The 7,354-nt window shown below is 40.3% G+C and overlaps 1 long non-coding RNA gene across 1 annotated transcript; it reads left to right on the top strand.

The window, feature by feature from the left end:
* The first annotated feature begins 293 nt into the window (after window positions 1-293).
* Window positions 294-7,126, top strand: LOC106746429. The gene is made up of 5 exons (XR_001374601.1): window positions 294-3,173; window positions 4,161-4,524; window positions 5,659-5,780; window positions 5,867-5,906; window positions 6,039-7,126. It is a non-coding gene; the product is annotated as an uncharacterized LOC106746429 (long non-coding RNA).
* Window positions 7,127-7,354: the final 228 nt, after the last annotated feature.

Raw genomic sequence — 7,354 nt, 5'->3', positions numbered from 1 at the left:
ATAAATAGCAATGGACATTATTTTGAATAAAATATTTTTTATCATTTTCAAACAACAGAAGTGTAATTTTTACAAAAAAATTTCAGTTTCATATTTCTACACCTGGTAGTAATATTACATTTATGAAGCCGATCTCTCGCTCCCAAGCATTGTTCGCGCCATGCTCGGAAACGAGAAGAACTGGTTGGTGGTTTCCTTTTGCGAAGAACTTCTGACGTAGAAGAAGGAGGCCGGAAAAATCCGGCCTTCTTCTACGGAGAAAGAAATTTCCTCTGTCTGAACAGGATGGCGAGGGAGGAGTAGCTTATTATGGCGGTGCATCTCACGTCGGAAGCTTCCTCTTTCTGTCCACAAAAGGGGCATCGAATGAGGCCCCAGTAGGGACGGAGTTAACTAGGAGGAAGGATATTCTCTTCCTACTACCCTGCTTCTACCCCGACTGCCTTTCGGGAAATTCGGAGCGCGACCTGAAAGGAGGAGCAACTATACTCTTCTTTCCCGGGTCAACGATGCAAGGTTTGTTGAGGCGCGCGCGCTAGAAGCCCATGCAAAGAATCGCGCGTGTGTCTCTAGACCAAGGGAGTAGAAGTCCGGGCAGGGAATACTGGACTTCAATTCTTGCCTTCATGAGAGGGACACGACAGAGTGTGTGGTTTATATCCTATTGCAAAAAGTTATGTCAGCCGGGGAACTAACGAAACCCTGGCGAAAAATCAATAAGAAAAGGTGAGACACTTGGGAAGGATATTACTATCGATAATGATATTTCCATCGAAATCCTGGACCGTCCCGATTAAATCGCAGAGGAACGACACTTGGGGGGAGGGGTTAATCAGTAAGAGTTCAGCATACTCCTTAGAGCTTCCTCGAGTTTCAAAAAAATCCATGAGGATTTTCTTTCCTGGAAAGTGACACAAAAGGTGTACAGAGTGTCCCAATTTAACTTAGACGCCAAAATTTCTCGAAAACGATGCGTTTTCTAAGAAAAAAATGTATCAAATATAAGTTGTAGGGTCTGAAAAAGGCCATCAGATAAGCTCAGATTTGGTTTCGAGACTCACTTTGGACCTAATAAAGTTTAAGTTGTTTTTCTTCGGCGGGAATATCTTTATTTTATTACAAATTTGTATTCTATAGAAAAAAATAAGAAAATTTTGCTCCTGGTAAATTCTGCTCCTGGTTTTCGATAAACTTTGTCTAACAGGCGCAAAATAGTGCTCAAAGTTCTTATTATGAAACACTTGACGATCAATGAAAACAAATCCAACGGACGATTCGGCCAACGAAGATAAGATCAAGGAATGATCCAGCCAATGAAAGCAAGACTAGGGGACGATACGGCCAGTGAGGGCAAGATAAGGGAATAGTGTAGCCAGTGACGATGAATAATGGATTATGGACTATTTGATCTAATCTTTGCCATTACATCATTCTGTCTGTATCAAATATTCAAAATGTCCATATATTCTTTAACCCTTTGAAGCACAAATTTTTCCTTCTGTTTATTTTTTATCAAATTTGGTATCTGGGGATTTTTAAGGTCGCTAATCACAAATCTGGGATTGAAATTGAAAAATTTTTTAAATCTAATTTGGCGGATCCAATATGAAGGACCAAAATTGCAACGAACCAATCAAATCACTTCAAATTTGATATTCTAGAGTTTTTGGGATTGCTGATTACGAATCTTGAGTCAAAATAGAAAATTTGCCAAAATTCAAAATGGCGAATCGAACATGGCCGGCTATAATTGCAGAAAATTTAGAAAATTAATTCAAATTTAGTATTTTTAAGTTTTTGAGACTGATAACGAATTCAAAGTTAAAATTAGAAAATTGTCGAAATCAAAGATGGCGGATTCAATATAACGAGCCAAAATTGCAGCAGGTAATTACATAACTGGAGGTATTCGTAGTCTCTATCTTGGATAAAAGATCAGATATTATTGATTACTTATCTAATAATGCGTAATCCATTCTCGCTTTTAGCGTTAGTTAGTCGTTTTCGCAATATCACATTTCATAATTTGTACTTGGAAGCTTTAAAAGTCATAGACACTGAGTATTTGCATATTTAATCCACTATTTTGTATTCAACATTTTGAATTTTATAATTTAATTTCGACCACAGATTCGCAATTAGCGACCCGAAAACTCTCGTTTGGATACCACTTTTGAAGAGAATTGCTTGATTTTCTGCATTTCAATCCATCATATTAGACATTTTGAAATTTGAAAATTTTCTAATTCTGACATCAGATTCGTAATCAGCCACCTGAAAAAACCCTGTATATAAGTTTTAACATCTAAATTTGGAAACGTCGTTGAAAAATGTATTTTCTCTGAAAAACAGGCATTTTTTTAACTTGGTTATTTTTAACACTTGCAACAAAGTGTATTTTGACGACTTTTTTTACATTCTCTGTGACGATGCAAATTTTTGCTCATCAATCAGGTCTGTGGTCTGACCGAGGATGACCGAGGATGAGCCGGAAACTCGCGCCTTTTCGTAGGAGAAAGAGACCGAATTTAGTAATTTTGTCTCATGCGCCGCTTGGCTCACGAGACGCGACCCGCGGCTATTATTATTTTTGATAAGCGTAAGGTCACCCACGATGAGCCAGTGCATCGGACGTAAGGAGATTGGAGAAATCGGAGCCTGGAGGAACCAGGCGCGAACGAGAGCGAGGAGCGACTAGAGCAGCGTGCGGAAGGGCGCGGGAAATCTTTGTTTCCCGGGCGAACAGCTGGCGACGAACAGCGGGGATGGCCACCTTGCGCTAAGAAAGGCGTAAGGCTTCGCGACTTGATCGCAGATTATGCGAGGGAGGACCCCGGGGGAAATCTTTCGAACTGCGAGCCCAATAGTTGCCGAATGTCGTCCCGAGAGGAACAAGCGCAAGCTAAGCGTCGAATAGAGGACTCTAGACGCGAAGCTCTCGCGAGCATCTGTGATAAGTGTGATCCAGCCGGGAGAATCAATAGGATGCCGTATCGATCGGCGCGACAGATCCTTGGCAACGGCTGTCTCCTGCGCTAATTGACGAGTCCTGCTCGTCACTGTGCGGCCCAACGGCGAGCGCTACGGATGTCCCGGAGCGAGAACGAGCGAGCGAAGCTGCCGAAATAACGGGACAACTTGCTGAGAAGAAACGAGCTTGAGGCGGCGAGTGGGTGAGAGAGAGAAACATTATACATCCGCGAGACTCGGTTGCCTTCTCTAGTTACCGGTTGCACAGTTCTCAGATATTATTTGTCGATATTGCATATATTTTATTAGGAGCCACATTATTGAATATCATATTTTTTGGAAAACTGCTTCTGGCGAACGAGCTAAATCAGGTATTGTACGTGATCGGCCAGAAAGCAGTAATTACTATTGGGAAAAGCTCAGCTGGCGCCCATTGGGAAACCCAGTGAGATTCGCATAACGAAACCAGGCAAGAGAGCTTTTCTTGGTAACATGACGCGCGTTATCATAGCTGCCGTCAAGCGGCTTAAATCCGCCGCATAAAGAATCTCGTACAACATCTCGGACGAGCCCTCGCTCTTAAGAATGTTGCTTCGTCGCTGAAACAAACACTCCAAAAAAATATTAATGGCGTTACGGGATCCCCCGTGATATTGATTAGTTGCATGTAATTGAAGGTCATCAGGCGAATTAAAGAATTGTTATTTACATGTTAAATCTGTTTTTGAATTAGTATCTCTCCCGACTACTCCCCGAATTGTCCGCGAGTATCGAGGAAGAAGGTGAAAAAATCACGACGTTCTACCACGCGGGTTAGCGAAGGAATAGATTCGTTATCGCAAAAATAAAAACTAAGTTACCCGAGTTGGGTCCGCTGCCGCGAGAGCGGGAGCGAAGAAGTCCTGCAACTGCGCAGACAATCATATAACGTTGCAAAAGCGTTGCATCACCTATTTCTAAGATACTAAAAAAATTAAAAAAAAGTCCAAATATAGCAATGAAAGTTTTATCGACAAAAATCTGAAAGAAAAAAGGTAGAAAGTATTTTTTTCTACTGTCCTTCTGAGGGTTAAATCAGTTGAGTCTGCGTCTAAAATTTTGTATAATTGATCTGATTGTGTTATCGCTTGACAGGCTAGGTTGATTCTATTTATTATCTAATCCTGTGGTTGGTTCATTTTCGTATACAGCATTCTTCACGTGCTCCCAGTAAAAATCAAGAAGATTCAAGTCTGGTGATCTCGGAGGAGACCACAAACTGGCCTTTCTCAGCTTATCCAACGATTTGGGAATTCCGCATCTAGGAATCTTCTGATATCTCGAGCGAAATGTGCAGGGCATCATTTTACTGAAACTAAAATCTTTGACGAATATTTAGCAGAATATTCTTGAAGTATCCTAGTAAATGGTTCTGAAGAAAATCTAAATAAATTGGACCGTTAATAGTACATTCGAAAAATGCGGTCCGATAATCTGGCCATTAAATATTCCAATCCAAATATGGAGGCTCCAATAATTGATTGAGCACTTGTCGGGATCAATAAGGATTTACTGGTGAGTAATAACGATAATTGTGTCTATTGAGACATATACGAGGTCTGTTCAAAAAGTATCGCGAATTTTGTGTTTTTTCAAAAATTATTTATTTATTCATGAATATCTATTTTGTCTCCTTCAAAGTAATCCCCATCAGATATTATACACTTGTGCCAACGTTTCTTCCAATCCTCGAAGCACTTCAACAAATCATTTTTTGTGATCTTGCTTAGCTCCTCCTTCGATGCCGTCTTTATCTCCTCATTCGTAGCGTAGCGTCGTCCTTTCATGTGCCTCTTCAGTTTCGGGAACAAGAAAAAGTCACAGGGGGCCAGGTCTGGGGAATACGGTGGCTGCGGCATCATTAGTGTGTTGTTTTTGGCCAAAAATTCGCGCACAAGCAAAATTCGCGCACAAGCAATTTTGGTACGAATTTCGCGGCGACCCGTCTCATGCCCAAATCATTAGTAAAAATCGAATGGCACGAGCCAATCGATATGTTTAGGTCCTCAGCAACTTCTCTAACGGTGATTCGACGATTGGCCAATACTATTTTCTTCACTTCATCAATGTTTTCGTCTGTTGTTGACGTGCTCGGGCGTCCGGCACGCTCTTCGTCGTTCACATCTTCTCGGCCCTCTGAGAACATTTTGTACCACCGATAAACGTTGCTTCGGTCCAAGGTAGCTTCACCATATGCCACAGTCAACATTCGGAATGCGTCCGCGCACTTAATTTTGTTAGATTCTTTGATCCATTTTTTGGAATAGGCAAAAATCGAAGACGAGCCATAACACGTCCAAACAAAACAGCTGTCAAAGATAAACTGAATATTCAAAATGGCCGAACTTGTCGGCATAAGTGAGGGACATGAGTACCAACATAACGCCACAAAAAAATCGAAAATCGAATATACGTAACCCGCGGAAATTCAAAATTCGCGATACTTTTTGAACAGACCTCGTATGCTTAAGAATGTTGCTTCGTCGCTGAAACAAACATTCCAAAAAAAATCCGGTTTCCGTTCCAATGTGTCGAATGCCCATCTATATAATCGAGCTCTTAGCACGTATCTATCTTCGCTTAATTCTTGTACAAGATTCACGTGATAAGGACGATATTGAACAGATTGTAATATCTAATTAATCATAGATCGAGGAATTCCTAGTACTCGTTCCATTTGACGAGTGCTGATGGATTCAAATGGACCATGTTTAATGGATTCTGAGAAGTCTAGGATTGTTACGGTTTTGAAGCGTATTTCTTTGTCTTTGGTAATGTAATACGTTTGTACGAAATCTTTTTTCGATATTTACGAGGGTGAATCAAATATAAACCGGAATTATTTTTGTACCCGCAGTGAGACGAACGGAAAGAGGCCAGGCTTCTGAGCGTTATAGGTGAGGATGCCTGAAGGAGATTCCCCCCTACGCGACCTCTCATTAGCGCTCCGTTAATCAGTATCACAATATCAGAGCGGGAGGTGCCCTCGTCCGTTGCACAACGAATTATTATTAAATTTCTCACTGCAGAAGGCGTAAAGCCGGCGGACATATTGAGAAGGCTTGAAGCACAGTTCGGGGACAATACGCTTAAGAAGACTCAAGTGTACGAGTGGCACAAACAATTTTTAGAAGGACGGGAAACTGTTGAAAATGAGGGGCACCGACGTCGCCTGAGGACCAGCGTGACAAAGGAGAATATTCGTCTAGTTAGCAGCCTTATCGAGGGTGACTGTCGCTGAAATTGCTTCTGAGGTCGGAATAAGCTTCGGCAGTACTCAGGCAATCATTACTGACGACCTTGGGTTTCGAAAAGTGTCCGCTAGATGGGTCCTTCGTCTTCTCACCGAAAATCAGAAACGGCACTGTTTGGAGGTGCGCCATACAGCTGCCTTAACTCGTTAAAAAATGGAAGAACTGGTCTGGACTACACTGGAACATCCTCCCTACAGTCCGGACTTATCGCCCTGCGATTATCATTTGTTTGGACCATTGAAAGAAGCACTTGGAGGACAAAGATTTGACAACGATGCTTCTGTCGAATCCTTCGTGAGCGATTGGCTGCTGTCACAGCCGCCTTCATTTTATGATAACGGAATTAAAAAACTGGTTACCCGTTTGGAAAAATGTGTTTCGAAGTCCGGGGATTATGTAGAAAAATAGTTATGTATGTTAATTTTTTTATGATGTTTTAATTAAACAAAAAAAATAATTCCGGTTTATATTTGATTCACCATCGTATTATTTCCTATGCACTGCCGGCAATTAGGATATCGCATAAGACATAAAAGTCGTCTATAATTCCTATTACTCACCTAGAGTAATCAGAATGTCATTTGGTTTATTATTCGCCAAGTAGAAAAATTTAACTTTTCAAGTAGAATGTGCACTATATCATTTGGTTTATTATTCGCTAAGTAGAAAAATTTTACTTTTCAAATAGAAAAATTTAACCCGGATTCGAAAATATCAAACTATTATTGATCAAGTGATTATTACAAAATTAATGCTATGACAGATTTACCCAGAGAAAACTTGGTAATAGAATGTTACTATTCTCTTCCTTTCTTAAAAAAATAAAATAGCGGATAACAGATATGCAGGAGTAACAGGATTGAGTTTTGATAGATGGTTAAAAGAAATAAAAAGTTTTTATGAATATCATCTACAATATTTTAACATGTGTTCTATAATGATATGTGAATAGAACATTCGCATATTTATATTATTGGGTCTATACATAATTCCGTAGCGAAAATCGAATAAATTTCAAACGCAAAATATTTAACAAAAAAAGCGATTTTAATCAAGTAAATATGTTATATTTTGTTCAATGATTTTCTGCC

Source organism: Dinoponera quadriceps, unplaced genomic scaffold (genome assembly GCF_001313825.1).
Source record: "Dinoponera quadriceps isolate SergipeBrazil2010 unplaced genomic scaffold, ASM131382v1 scaffold1924, whole genome shotgun sequence".
Classification (NCBI taxonomy): domain Eukaryota; kingdom Metazoa; phylum Arthropoda; class Insecta; order Hymenoptera; family Formicidae; genus Dinoponera; species Dinoponera quadriceps.
This window is presented reverse-complemented; position numbering and strand designations above follow the sequence as displayed.